The sequence below is a fragment of the Balaenoptera acutorostrata genome, chromosome X, assembly GCF_949987535.1.
Source record: "Balaenoptera acutorostrata chromosome X, mBalAcu1.1, whole genome shotgun sequence".
Classification (NCBI taxonomy): domain Eukaryota; kingdom Metazoa; phylum Chordata; class Mammalia; order Artiodactyla; family Balaenopteridae; genus Balaenoptera; species Balaenoptera acutorostrata.
In genome coordinates, this window is record NC_080085.1 from 24,569,782 (window position 1) to 24,585,703 (window position 15,922).

Here is a 15,922-nt window from a genome sequence, read left to right on the forward strand (position 1 = left end):
TGAGTTTGTGAGTGTTCCACCCTCTGCTATATTTTGGAAGAGTTTGAGAAGGATGGGTGTTAGCTCTTTTCTGAATGTTTGATAGAATTCGCCTGTGAAGCCATCCGGTCCTGGCCTTTTGTTTGTTGGAAGATTTTTAATCACAGTTTCAACTTCAGTGCTTGTGATTGGTCTGTTTATATTTTCTACTTCTTCCTGGTTCCGTCTCGGAAGGTTGTGCTTTTCTAAGAATTTGTCCATTTCTTCCAGTTTGTCCATTTTATTGGCATATAGTTGATGTAGTAATCTCATATGATCCTTTGTATTTCTGCAGTGTCAGTTACTTTTCCTTTTTCATTTCTAATTCTGTTGATTTGAGTCTTCTCCCTTTTTTTCTTGATGAGTCTGGCTAGTGGTTTATCAATTTTATCTTCTCAAAGAACCAGCTTTTAGTTTTATTGATCTTTGCTGTTGTTTGCTGCATTTCTTTTTCATTTATTTCAGATATGATCTTTATGATTTCTTCTGCTAACTTTGGGGTTTTTTTGTTTTTCTTTCTCTAATTGCTTTAGGTGTAAGGTTAGGTTGTTTATTTGAGATGTTTCTTGTTTCTTGAGGTAGGATTGTATTGCTATAAACTTCGCTCTTAGAACTGCTTTTGCTGCATCCCACAGGTTTTGGGTCGTCGTGTTTTCATTGTCATATTTTTCTAGGTATTTTTTGATTTCCTCTTTGATTTCTTCAGTGATCTCTTGGTTACTTAGTAGCATGTTGTTTACCCTCCATGTGTTTGTATTTTTTAGTTTTTTTCCTGTAATTGATATCTAGTCTCATAGCCTTGTGGTCAGAAAAGATACTTGATATGATTTCAATTTTCTTAAATTTACCAAGGCTTGATTTGTGACCCAAGATATAATCTATCCTGGAGAATGTTCCATAAGCACTTGAGAAGAAAGTGTATTCTGTTGTTTTTGGATGGAATGTCCTATAAATATCAAGTCCATCTTGTTTAATGTGTCATTTAAAGCTTGTGTTTCCTTATTTATTTTCATTTTGGATGATCTGTCCATTGGTGAAAGTGGGGTGTTAAAGTCTCCTACTATGATTGTGTTACTGTCGATTTTCCCTTTTATGGCTGTTAGCGTTTTGCCTTATGTATTGAGGTGCTCCTATGTTGGGTACATAAATATTTACAATCGTTATATCTTCTTCTTGGATTGATCCCTTGATCATTATGTAGTGTCCTTCTTTGTCCTTTGTAATAGTCTTTATTTTAAAGTCTATTTTGTCTGATAAGAGAATTGCTACTCCAACTTTCTTTTGATTTCCATTTGCATGGAATATCTTTTTCCATCCCCTCACTTTCAGTCTATATGTGTCCCTAGGTCTTCAGTGGGTCTCTTGTAGACAGCATATATATGGGTCTTGTTTTTGTATCCATTCAGCCGGTCTATGTCTTTTGGTTGGAGCATTTAATCCATTTACATTTAAGGTAATTATCGATATGTATGTTCCTAGTACTATTTTCTTAATTGTTTTTGGTTTGCTTTTGTACATCTTTTCCTTTTCTTGTGTTTCCTGCCTAGAGAAGTTCCTTTAGCATTTGCTGTAAAACTGGTTTGGTAGTGCTGAATTCTCTTAAGGTTTGCTTGTCTGTAAAGGTTTTAAGTTCACCATCGAATCTGAATGAGATCCTGCTGGGTAGAGTAATCTTGGTTGTAGGTTTTTCCCTTTCATCACTTTAAATATGTCCTGCCACTCCCTCTGGCTTGCAGAGTTTCTGCTGAAAGATCAGCTGTTAACCTTATGGGGATTCCCTTGTATGTTATTTGTTGCTTTTCCCTTGCTGCTTTTAATATTTTTTCTTTGTATTTAATTTTTGATAGTTTGATTAATATGTGTCTTGATGTGTTTCTTCTTGGATTTATCCTGTATGGGACTCTCTGAGCTTCCTGGACTTGATTGACTATTTCCTTTCCCATGTTAGGGAAGTTTTCAACTATAATCTCTTCAAATATTTTCTCAGACCCTTTCTTTTTCTCTTCTTCTTCTGGGACCCCTATTATTCGAATGTTGGTGTGTTTAATGTTGTCCCAGAGGTCTCTGAGACTGTCCTCAATTCTTTTCATTCTTTCTTCTTTATTCTGCTCTGCAGTAGTTATTGTCACTGTTTTATATTCCAGGTCACTTATTCGTTCTTCTGCCTCAGTTATTCTGCTATTGATTCCTTCTAGAGAATTTTTAATTTGATTTATTGTGTTGTTCATCATTGTTTGTTTGCTCTTTAGTTCTTCTAGGTCCTTGTTAAACGTTTCTTGTCTTTTCTCCATTGTATTTCCAAGATTTTGGATCATCTTTATTGTCATTACTCTGAATTGTTTTTCAGGTAGACTGCCTATTTCCTCTTCATTTGTTTGGTCTGGTGGGTTTTTACCTTGCTCCTTTATCTGCTGCATATTTCTCCGTCTTCCCATTTTGCTTAACTTGCTGTGTTTGGGGTCTCCTTTTCACAGGCTGCAGGTTCGTAGTTCCCATTGTTTTTGGTGTCTGCCCCCAGTGGGTAAGGTTGGTTCAGTGGGTTGTGTAGGCTTTCTGGTGGAGGGGACTAGTGTCTGTGTTCTGGTGGATGAGGCTGGTCTTTTCCTTCTGTTGGGCAGGGCCATGTCCAGTGGTGTGTTTTGGGGTGTCTGTGAACTTAGTATGACTTCAGGCCGCCTCTCTGCTAATGGGTGGGGTTGTGTTCCTATCTTGCTAGTTTTTCGGCATGGGGCGTCCAGCACTGGAGGTTGCTGGCCATTGGGTGGAGCTTGGTCTTAGTGTTGAGGCGGAGATCTCTGGGAGAGATCTTGCTGATTGATATTACGTGGGGCCATGAGGTCTCTGGTGGTCCAGTGTACTGAATTCAGCTCTCCCATCTCAGAGGCTCAGGCCTGACACCAGGCTGGAGCACCAAGACCCTGTCAGCCACTCGCCTCAGAAGAAAAGGGAGAGAAAAAAAATTAAAACTATAAAATAAAATAAAACAAATAAAATGAAATATTTATAAAGTAACAGAAAAAAAGAGAGCAACTAAACCAATAAACAAATCCACCAATGATAACAAGCGCTAAAAACTGTACTAAGATAGACATAAAAATCAGAAACAAGTCAGTCACAGACAGCAAACCCCAAGTCTACAGTTGCTCCCAAAGTCCACCACCTCAATTTTTGGTTGATTCATTTTCTGTTCAGGTATTCCACAGATGCAGGGTACCTCAAGTTGTTTGTGGGGATTAATCTGCTGCTCCTGAGGCTGCACGGAGAAATTTCTCTTTCTCTTCTTTGTTCTCACAGCTGCTGGGGTTCAGCTTTGGTTTTGACCCCACCTCTGTGTGTAGGTCGCCCTCAGGCTTCTCTTCCCACTCAGACAGGACGGGGTTAAAGCAGCGGCTGATTAGGGGGCTCTGGCTCACTCAGGCCAGGGGGAGGGAGGGGTATGGTAGTTATAATTGGAATGTGGGGCAAGCCTGCTGCAGCAGAGGCCAGCGTGACACTGCAACAGCCTGAGACACGCCATGTGTTCTCCCGGGGAAGTTTCCCTGCATCGTGGGACCCTGGCAGTGGTGGGCTGCACAGGCTCTTGGCGGGGGGGAGCATGTAGATAGTGACCTGTGCTTGCACACAGGATTCTTGGGGGCTGCAGCAGTAGCGTTAGCGTTTCATGCCTGTCTCTGGTGTCCGAGCTGAGAGCCGTGGCTCATGCCCATCTCTGGAGCTCATTTAGGTGGTGCTCTGCCTTCTGTGGGCAGACAGAGAAGGAATCCTCTCTTCACACACCCTGAAACAATGGTTTCTTGCCTCTTAGGCAGGTCCAGAGTTTTTCCCAGACTCCCTCCCGGCTAGCTGTGGTGCACTAGCCCCCTTCAGGCTGTTTTCACACAGCCAATCCTAGTTCTCTCCCTGGGATCTAACCCCCCAAAGTTGAGCCTCAGCTCCCAGCCCCCACCCACCCCGGCAGGTGAGCAGACAAGCCTCTCGGGCTGGTGAGTGCTGGTTGGCACTATCCTATCCTGTGGGTTAGGAATCTCTGCTTTGCCCTCTGCACCCCTGTTGCTGCACTCTCCTCCTTGGCTCTGAAGCTTCCCCCCACCACCACCCACCTCCCATCTCCACCAGTGAAGTGGCTTCCTAGTGCATGGAAATTTTTCCTCCTTCACAGCTCCCTCCCAAAGGTGCAGGTCCCGTCCCTATTCTTTTGTCTCTGTTTTTTCTTTTTTCTTTTGCCCTACCCAGGTATGTGGAGATTTTCTTGCCTTTTGGGAAGTCTGATGTCTTCTGCCAGCATTCAGTAGGTGTTCTGTAGGAGTTGTTCCATATGTAGATGTATTTTTGATGTATTTGTGGGGAGGAAGGTGATCTCCACATCTTACTCCTCCGCCATCTTGAAGGTCCCCCCTCTGCCTATGTTTCCTCTAGGAATTTTATAGTATCTGGTCTTTGATTTAGGTGTTTAATTGATTTTGAGTTTATTTTGGTATATGGTGTTAAAGAATGTTCTAATTTCATTTTTTTTTTTTACCTGTAGCTGTCCAGTTTTCCCAGCACCATTTATTGAAGAGACTGTTGTTTCTCCAGTGTGTTGTCTTGCCTCCTTTGTTGTAGGTTGATTGACCATAGGTGCGTGGGTTTATTTCCTGGCTTTCTATCCTGTTCCATTGATCTATATTTCTGTTTTTGTGCCAGTACCATACTGTCTTAATTACTTTGTAGTAGAGTCTGAAGTGAGGGAACTTGATTCCTCCAGCTCATTTTTCTTTCTCAAGATTGCTTTGGATATTCGGGGTCTTTGGTGTCTCCATACAAATTTTAAGATTTTTTTATTCTAGTTCTGTGAAAAATGCCATTGGTAATTTGACAGCGATTGCATTGAATCTGTAGACTGCCTTGGTTATTATAGTCATTTTGGCAATATTGATTCTTCTAATATAAGAACATGGTGTATCGTTACATCTGTTTGTGTCACCTTTGATTTCTTCCATCAGGGTCTTATAGTTTTCGAGTACAGGTCTTTTGTCTCCTTACATATGTTTATTCCTAGGTATTTAATTTTTTTAAATTAATTAATTAATTTATTTTTGACTGCATTGGGTCTTCGTCGCTGCACGTGAGCTTTCTCTAGTTGCAGCAAGTGGGGGCTACTCTTTGTTGTGGTGCACAGGCTTCTTATTTGGTGGCTTTTCTTGTTGTGGAGCGTGGGCTCTAGGCGCATGGGCTTCAGTAGTTGTGGTTCGAGGGCTGTAGAGTGCAGGCTCAGTAGTTGTGGTGCACGGGCTTTGTTGCTTTGCGGCATGTGGAATCTTCCCAGAACAGGGCTCAAACCCGTGTCCCCTGCACTGGCAGGTGGACTGTTAACCACTGCGCCACCAGGGAAGCCCTATTTTATTCTTTTTGCTGCAGTGGTAAATGGGGTTGTTTCTTTAATTTCTCTTTCTGATCTTTTGTTGTTACTGTATAGAAATGCAGTAAATTTCTGTGTATTTATTATATTTCCTAGAACTTTAGCAAATTCATTGATGAGCTCTAGTAGTTTTCTGGTAGCATCTTTAGGATTTTCTCTGTTTAGTATGATGTCATCTGTAAACAGTGACAGTTTTACTTCTTTTCTAATTTGGATTCCCTTTATTTCTTTTTCTTCTTTGATTGCCATGGCTAGGACTTTCAAAACTATGTTGAATAAGAGTGGTGAGAGGGGAGCTCCTTGTCTTGTTCCTGATCTTAGAGGAAATGCTTTCAGCTTTTCACCATTGAGTATGATGTTAGCTGTAGTCTTGTCATTTATGGCTTTTATTTTGTTAAAATATGTTCCCTTTATGCCCACTTTCTGGAGAGTTTTTTTCATAAATGGATGTTGAATTTTGTCAAAAGCTTTTTCTGCATCTATTGAGATAATCATATGGTTTTTATTCCTTAACTTGTTGATGTGATGTATCACACTGACTGATTTGTGGATATTGAAAAATCCTTGCATCCCTGGGATAAATCTCACTTGGTCATGGTGTACGATCCTTTTAATGTGTTGTTGGATTCTATTTGCTAGTGTTGAGGATTTTTACATTTATGTTCACCAGGAATATTGGCCTGTAATTTTCTTTTTTTGTGGTATCTTCGTCTGGTTTTCATATCAGGGTGATGGTGGCCTCATAGAATAAGTTGAGGTGTGTTCCTTTGTCTGCAATTTTTTGGAATAATTTCAGAAGGATAGGTGTTAACTCTTCTCTAAATGTTTGATACAATTCGCCTGTGAAGCCGTCTGGTCCTGGACTTTTGTTTGTTGGTTGTTTTAAAATTACTGATTCAATTTCATTACTGTCAAGTGGTCTGGTCATATTTTCTATTTTTCTTCCTGGTTCAGTCCTAGGAGATTGTACCTTTCTAAGAATATGTCTGTTTCTTCTAGGTTGTCCATTTTATTGGCATATAGTTGCTTGTAGTAGTCTCTTATGATCCTTTGTATTTCTATGGTGTCCGTTATAACTTTCTCCTTTTTCATTTCGAATTTTATTGATTTGAGCCCTCTCCCTCTTTTTCTTGATGAGTCTGGCTAAAGGTATATCAATTTTGTTTATCCTTTCAAAGAACCACTTTTAGTTTCATCGATCTTTTCTATTATTCTCTTTGTCTCTATTTCATTTATTTCTGCCCTGATCTCTATGATTTCTTTCCTTCTACTAACTTTGGGATTTGTTTGTTGTTCTTTCTCTAGTTGCTTTAGGTGTAAGGTTAGATTGACTATTTGAGATTTTTCTTGTGTCCTGAGGTGAGATTGTATTGCTGTAAACTTCACTCTTTGAACTGCTTTTGCTGCGTCTCAAAGGTTTTGGATCATCTTCCTTTTGTTTTCATTTGTCTCTAGGTATTTTTTGATTTCCTCTTTGATTTCTTCAGTGATCCATTGGTTGTTTAGTACCATAACGTTTAGCCTCCACGTGTTTCTGTTTTTTTACAGTCTTTTTTTCTTGTAGCTGATTTCTAATCTCATGGTGTTGTGTTCGGAAAAGATCCATGATATGATTTCTGTTTTCTTAAATTTACTGAGGCTCGCTTTGTGGCTTAGTATGTGATCAATCCTAGAGAATGTTCCATGTGTACTTGAGAAGAATGTGTATTTTGCTGGTCTTGGATGGAATGCTCTATAAATATCAAGTCCATTTGGTCTAATGTGTCATTTAAGGTCTCTGTTTCCTATTGATTTTGTGTCTGGATGATCTGTCCATTGATGAAAGTCGGGTGTTAAGGTCCGCCATGTTATTGTCAATTTCTCCTTTTAAGGCTGTTAGTCTTTGCCTTATATATTGAGGTGCTCCTATGTTGGGTGCATATATATGTACAATTGTTATATCTTCTTCTTGGATTGATCCCTTAATCATTATGTAGTGTCCTTCTTTGTCTCTTGTAGCAGTCTTTATTTTAAAGTTTATTTTGTCTGATATGAGTATTGCTACTCCAGCTTTCTTTTGGTTTCCATTTGCATGAAATACCTTTTTCCATCCCCTGAGTTTCAGTCTGTATGTGTCCCTAGATCTGAAGTAGGTCTCTTATAGACATCATATACATGGGTCTTGTTTTTGTATCCATTCAACCAGTCCATGTCTTTTGGTTGGAACATTTAATCCGTTTACATTTAACGTAATTATCTGCTATTGATTCCTTACAATACATATTGATATGTATGTTCTTATTGCCATTTTGTTAATTGTTTTGGATTTGTTTTTGTAGGTCTTTTTTCTTCCCTGACTCTTTTGTTTTCTTCTCATGTGTTTTGATGACTAACTTTAGCGCTGTGTTTAGATTCCTTTTTCTTTCGTGTGTGTTATCTATTGTAGATTTTTGGGTTTTGGTTACCATGAGATTTTGAGACAGCAGTCTGTATATAAACAAGATTGTTTTAAGTTGCTGGTCTTTTAATTTCAAATGCATTTCCAGTATCTTCCATTTGTACTTTCCTCAGAATTGCCGGTTGTGATATTTGTGTGTGGATGATTTCCTACATTTACTGTATGTTTTCATTTACAGGTGAGCTTTCCCATTTGTAATTTTCTTGTTTCTAGTTGTGGCCTTTTCTTTTCCTCCTAGAGAAGTTCCTGTAGGATTTGTTGCAAAGTTGGTCTGGTAGTGCTGAATTCTCTTAGGTTTTGATTTCACCTTCGAATCTGAATAAAAGGCTTCCTGGGAAGAGTATTCTTGGTTGTAGGTTCTTCCCTTTCATCACTCTAAATGTATCGTGCCACTCCCTTCTGGTCTGCAGAATTTCTGCTGAGAAATCAGCTGATAACCTATTGTAATATCCTTGTGTGTTATTTGTTGCTTTTCCCTTGTTGCTTTCAGTATTTTTTTTTCTTTGTCTTCAATTTTTGTCAATTTGATTGCTATGTGTATCTGTGTGTTCCTCCTTGGGTTTATCCTGCCTGGGACTCTCTGCGCTTCCTGGACTTTGGTGACTGTTCCCTTTCCCATGTTAGGGAAATTTTCAGCCATTGTCTCTTCTAATATTTTCTCAGGTCCTTTCTCTCTCTCTCCTCCTTCTGGGACCCCTATAATGCAAATGTTTGTGTGTTTAATGCTGTCCCAGGAGTCTCTTAGGATGTCCTTATTTCTTTTCATTCCTTTTTCTTTATTCTGTTCCATGTCTGTTATTTCCACAGTTCTGTCTTCCAGCTCACTTATCTGTTCTTCTGCCTCAATTATTCTGCTATTGATTCCTTCTAGTGTATTTTTCATTTCAGTTATTGTATTTTTCATGTCTCTTCATGTGTTCTTTAGTTTTTCTAGGTCCTTGTCAAACATTTCTTGTATCTTCTCCATCTGTGCCTCCATTCTTTTTCCAAGGTCTTGGATCATCTTTACTATCATTACTCTGAATTCTTTTTCAGGTAGATTTCCTATCTCCACTTCACTTAGTTCTTCTGGGGTTTTATATTGTTCCTTCATCTGGGACATATTCCTCTTCCTTCTCATTTTGTCTGACTTTCTGTGATTATGGTTTCTGTTCCATAGGGTGCAGGGTTGTAGTTCTTCTTGCTTCTGCTGTCTGCCCCCTGGTGGATGAGGCTGTCTAAGAGGCTTGTGTAGGCTTCTTGGTGGGAGGTACTGGGTCCTCCGCACTGGTGGGTGGAGCTGGATCTTGTCCCTGTGGTGAGCAGGACCGTGTCAAGTGTTGTTTTTATCAGGCAGCTGTGTGCTCAGGAAGACTTTAAGCAGTCTTTTTGCTGATGGGTGGTGCTGTGTCCCCACTCTGTTGGATGTTTGGCCTGAGGCATCTCAGCACTGGAGCCCACAGGCTGTTGGGTGGGGCCAGGTTTTGGTGAGAAAATGGCGGCCTCCAGGAGAGCTCACACCAATGTGTGCTCCCCAGAACTTCTACCACCAGTGTCTTTGTCCCCACAGTGAGCCACAGCTGCTCTTTATCCTGCAGGAGACCCTCCAATACTAGCAGGTAGGTTAGGCCCAGACTTTTTTCCCTGGGTTCTGGTGCACATGAGAACTTGTGTGTGCCCTCCAAGAATGGAGTTTCACTTTTCCCCCTGTCCTGTTGAATTCCTGCAGTCAAGCCCCGCTGCCTTCAAAGCCAGATTCTCTGGGGGCTCCTCCTCCCATTGCTGGACCTCCAGGCTGGGGAGCCTAACGTGGGACTCAGAACTTTGACTCCTGTGGGAGATCGTCTATGGTATAATTATTTTCCAGTTTGTGTGTCACCTACCCAGTGTGTATGGGGTTTGATTTTTTGCAATTGTACCCTTCCTACAGTCTTGTTTGGGCTTCTTCTTTGTCTTTGAATTCAGGATATCTTTTTTGGTAGGTTCTAGCAGGTTTTTTTTGTCAGTGGTTGCTCAGCAGCTTGTTGTGGTTTTGGTGTTTTTGTGAGAGGGGATGAGCTCACGTCCTTCTACTCTGCCATCTTGTCTCTAAGTAGAACTCTTAAAAATGTCACATATACATAATATACATACATATATATGTATATATACATAAACATGTAGACAGACCCATACAGAGATCTTATAGCTTTCACTTACACATTTCATCCATGTCTCAGGTATAATAATACAAAATTAAAAAGAATAAATGGATCCAAATTATGTTTCTGGCAGGTAGACTAAGTTAAGGTTACCTGCTCAGATGGCCAGAGTTTTTTGCTAAAGATTTGTATTTGCCTGCTATAAGCATTATTTTAGAAAAACTATTTTTGGAGTCATTTTGTCTTTGTAGAGCTTCTGCATACCAATCAAAGAATGCATTTCATTGTCTCTTTAATGTTTAAGATCCTCTCTTTTGAAGGGTGCCCCATAATGTGGAATTACCTAAGTTAAAGTTTCCCCAAAGTGGCCACTATAATTGCAAATTATCCAAAAGTTCACCCATTTTCCAAAAAGGCACAAGATCCTGGTTCATAGTGAGTATAGATATAGGAAGCAGGAATGTTTGAGAGAAGTAGAGAATTTTAGACCAGGTGGAACCCATCTTTGCCTTTAGATTTCCTAAACCCCAAATAACCTATGGGGAGCCTGGTAATCCTATCGCTCCCTAAAACCCAGGGAATCACAGGTTTCTCCCTTTATAGACAGAAGGATGACTTACCAAGAAACTTCAACAAACAAAATACAGGTATGCACAATAAAGTCAGAGAGCTCAAAAGGCAAAGAGAGCAGAGCTCAGATCCAAGAGAGACTCTACCCTCAAACTCCGGGTTTGGCATAAAGCAGTGAGCTCAGTGGGCCCTGTGGGTACCAGCACCTTTTGCTCACTGACCTCAGAGTTGTTGAGGGTCTTTGGGTCCCACTTCTGATGCCAGAAACTGTCAAAAATCCAGAAATAGCAAAATTTAAACCAACAAATCAATGAATAGTATTTAAGTAAGTGTTTATTGTGCATATAAGAACAGTTCACAGACTGGGAGCTTCTGAACTCAAAGACTGATATGAAGCTCAGGGACATTAAATTACAGCATGGCTTATAAAGTAGAAATGAGGACGTTTTTAACCTTTTTAGTGATTGGTTATTACTGTAGGGGTTTCCAGATGGCCGTGGATTGGTTAAAAGTGATTTTCTCATACCATTTTTAGGAAGATGACTTAAGTTTCTTTTATGATTATCAGAGGCATTTACAAGATGTAATCTAAGTTAAGTTTCACTTATGTTCATGAAATAAGCTAGATTTAGTTTTACTTACATGGCTTCAATGGTTTTGTCTGCTCAGGGAATTCTTAAGTCTGGTCTCAATTTTGTGTTTAATTTTAACACTATCATGTAAACTTTTGGTAGAAATATATCATCACTTGTACCCACATAAAATTAAAGAGAGCCACACCACGTTTATATCTGTATATAATCTACATTTTACTGTACATCTGAATTTACGATTCAGCTAATTACTTAGGTCATTATAGATATTTAATTTCTTGAATGTATTTTTTAATATCATATTAAGCTCCTGTTATTATTATTATTATTATTTTTTTTAACAAATTAGATTTTTTTCTTTTTTTTTTTTAAAGATCAAATTTATAGAGAGAATGTTTTGCTTATTTCTTTTAAATTTTATTTATTTATGGCTGTGTTGGGTCTTCGCCTCTGTGTGAGGGCTTCCTCCAGCCGCGGCAAGTGGGGGCCACTCCTCATCGCAGTGCGCGGGCCTCTCACCATCGCGGCCTCTCCCGCTGCGGAGCACAGGCTCCAGACGCGCAGGCTCAGCAACTGTGGCTCACGGGCCCAGCCGCTCCGCGGCATGCGGGATCTTCCGGGACCAGGGCTCGAACCCGTGTCCCCTGCATTGGCAGGCGGACTCCCAACCACTGCGCCACCAGGGAAGCCCCACTCCTGTTATTATTAAAGCTTGTTATTATTAGTATAAAGTCCTGATTAAGAGAGTTTTTTCATATTACTTTTACATAAGAATCTCAGATTGACCTCATCACCTTTATAACCAAGACTCCAAGGCCCCACCATGAGAAGGCTGGTGGGCAGATATGTCTTAATACACACAGTAGAATGCTATCTAAAAAGTGTCTTCTCCTATTTGGGAGTATATTGATTTCTTCTTTCTGCTGTAATAAGTTACTGCAAATGTACCAGCGTAACATAACATAAATTTATTATCTCACAGTTCTGGTGGTAAGAAGTCTTAAAATCAAGATGTTAGCAAGGCTGTGCTCCTTCCAGAGCCTCTAGGGAAGAATCCATTTTCTTGCCTTTTCCAGCCTCTAGAAGGCAATGGCATTCCTTGATTTATGGCCACTTCCTCCATCTTCAAATATCTTCAAATCTCTCCCTCCTTCTCCTTTTCCTTCTCCCTCTCCCCCTCTCCAATCTCTGCTTCTGTCCTAACATCTCCTTCTCTGACTCTGACCCTCCTGCCACCCTCTTATAAGGACCCTTGTGGTTATATTAAGCCTACCTGGATCATCCCAAATAATCTTCTCATCTCAAGGTCCTTAACTTAATCTCACCTGTAAAGTCCCTTTTGCCATGTAAGGTAACATATCCACAGCTTCTAGGAATTGGGACATGGACTTCTTTGGGGTAGGACATTGTTCTGCCTACCATAGGGGGGTTATTTCCAGGTACACTTATCAACTGTGAAAAATTCTTTTCATTTCTTTTTTTTCTTTCACATATATTTCCTGATCACCTACTAGGCACCTGGCCCCTAGTCGAAGACACTAGGCAGATACTGAAGGCACTGTCCCTGTCGTAAGGAAGCCAGATGTCTGTTAGTAAAATAAAGTGAACTTTAGACTTCCGAAGATTTTTTTAAATCGTTTTTAGGTTGTACAGCAATCCTGTTTATATTTAAGTCCTATTTATTGGTAATAATAATATTTCATACCACATTAGTACTTATGACACAAACATTAATGCCCTTTAGCCAAAGACCTCCAAGAACATAACTATAGTGGAACAAATTGAGTTTACTATTCATTGCAGTGAGGGAGAATACACACCATGGGAAATATGTGGTGTCTCAGTAAGAGGTTGTTAGAAGAGACTTATTATAGGATATGGGTTTGGGCTAGGAAATTTGGGGCAAAGTCTAAGATAGTAGAGACTCACTCTAGATTGGGTGCTGTCAGTAAGCCAGGGTAATTTTGTGATTGGGTATCTCAAACATCTTGTCTGTAGGTATAGCAGACCAGAGTAGAATAAAGCTGTAATAGGCAAAGAAGCAACAGTCACTCATATTAGCCAAGACAGGGGGATGTTCAGTATTCTGTGGATGACACAGTGAACTTGTTTATATCTCACTTATTCCTGGCTTCAGAGTAACCTAGTCTGATGTTGGTGTTTGAGATTATGCCCAACAAGGAACAGTATGGCCTAGCAGTGAGCCTCAATCCTGCTTATAATACCTTGGAGGCCTTGGTCATTCTAGTTCCCACATGCTTGACTCATGGTGTTTCCCGTCCCTGTCCCATCTGTGGCACTTGTTAAACATGCAGAGTTCCAGATCCACCCCACAATCACTGCATCAGAATATCTGAGTATTGATTTGACCAGGTGATTCTTAGACACACTAAAGGTTCAAAATATCTTTATTTAAAAAAGCAAAAGAAAACACAAATATTTATCAGTGTTAAATGTTTGTTTGTGATTACTGTCTTTAGTAATGATTTTCTCACATCTTAGTCTTTTATTTTCATTATTTGTTCTTGTGTTGACTGAGTATCACCTGAAATCAGCACTACAGTCTGCAGCAGGACTGAACAACTGTTGCTGTTTGGGTTCTGAATGCACACTTCACCATCATCTCTCTGCATTGTCTTCCTGTTGGCAAGCTTTCCCACGTGCTTTACACCTGAAACCACATAAGCCTTACAACTTCACTCTGATTAGCATGCCTTTTAAAAGCTATGCTAATGGTGTTTTCTTAGTTCCCACGTGAAAACATGAAGAATGCAGGGCCTTTAGGATGGAGTCTGTGCCTTCAAAATAGTATCCATGACACTCATGCCTCAATTTCTGGGGTTTTTTTGTTTTGTTTTTTTGTGACAGTATAAATATGCACAACAGAAAGACAAAATCAAATGTACAATCTGACATTTATTGATAATTATTAATGCTAGTACTCTAAAATACGGCTCCAGGTCCTCAAAATAAATTTTTCTGAAGCAGTAATAATTTCAATATCATGCTTTAATTATGTTTGTATGTTTATAGGTAATTTTAGAGAAATGAATGTTCACAGAGGACATGCTAAAGCTCAACATAAATTAAGAGAGAACCTAGTGGCAAGACGGGAATAAAGACACAGACCTACTAGAGAATGGACTTGAGGATACGGGGAGGGGGAAGGGTAACCTGGGACAAAGTGAGACAGTGGCATGGACATATATACACTACCAAACGTAAAATAGCTAGTGGGAAGCAACCGCATAGCACAGGGAGATCAGCTCTGTGCTTTGTTACCACCTAAAGGTGTGGGATAGGGAGGGCGGGAGGGAGGGAGATGCAAGAGGGAAGAGATATGGGGACATATGTATATGTATAACTGATTCACTTTGTTATAAACCAGAAACTAGCACACTATTGTAAAGCAATTATACTCCAATAAAGATGTTAAAAAAAAAAAGAGAGAGAGAAGATAGATATATAAAGTGTGTATTTACCCATAATTTGTTGCAACTTGTAATTCCAGAAGAAAATCAGAATTTAATAGGCATTCTGGAAGAATTGCCATATTCTGAGTGTCAATAAAGTGTCCTATACTGGTGCTTTTTTAAGTGTTCTAAGCAGAGGACCAGTAGTTTTTATTTATTTATTTGTTTGTTCACTTTTTAAATATCATTACCAATTTTTCACAGGTGGATAATTTTTAATAGAGTAATACTGAATTTATAAAAATAATTGAAAAGAAACATAAAAACTGCAAATCTATTCTTAAATTATTATTAGATTCAACAAGTATAAAATTACTCTGTCAAATTGCTATAAAAATTCCTGAGATTTAGTCTCAATATCTGTGCTTACTTCATTGTAGATTAGTAAAAAAAAGAAAAGAAAATCACAGATTACTACAGTTTCAGTGGTACTGTCTGATATCATACTTAAGCACTGGGTTTTTAATGTTTATAGCATCATAATTTGTTAGAGCTATGCTATAAGGAAACTAAGAAATTTAAACTCAGATTTTTTTCCAGTTTTATTGAGAAATAATTGACATACATCACTATATAAGTTTAAGGCATACAGCATGATGGTTTTATTTACATATATTATAAAATGAGTAAGAGTGGTGAGAGTGGGCACCCTGTCTTGTTCCTGATCTTAAAGGAAAAGCTTTCAACTTTTCATCATTATGATGTTAGCTGAGGGCTTATCATATATCGCCATTATTATGTTGAGATATTTTCCTTCTGTGCGTAAATTATTAAGAGTTTTTATCATGAATGGATGTTAAATTTTATCAAATGCTTTTTCAGCTCTATTGAGATGATCATATGATTCTTTTATTCTATTAATATGAAGTATCACATTGATTTGCATATGTTGAACAGTCCTTGCTTCCCATGGATAAATCCCACTTGATCATGGTGAATGATCCTTTAATGTGCTGCTGAATTTGGTTTGCTAGTATTATATTGAGAATTTCTGCATCTCTATTTATCAGGGATATTGGCCTGTAGTTTTCTTTTCTAGTAGTGCCCTTTTCTGGTTTTGGTATCAGGATAATGTTGGCCTCGTAAAATGAGTTTGTGAGTGTTCCCTCCTCTTCTTCTTTTTTTTGAAGAGTTTGAAAAGGATTGGTGTTAATTCTTCTTTAAATATTTGGTAAAGTTCACTAGTGAAGCCATCTGGTCCTGGGCTTTTCTTCCTTGGGAGATTTTTGATTACTGATTCAATCTTAATAAGAACATTGAAAGAGGTAAGATTGACATTCTTGGTCGGGGACTTGGCAGATCCAAAGCAAAGA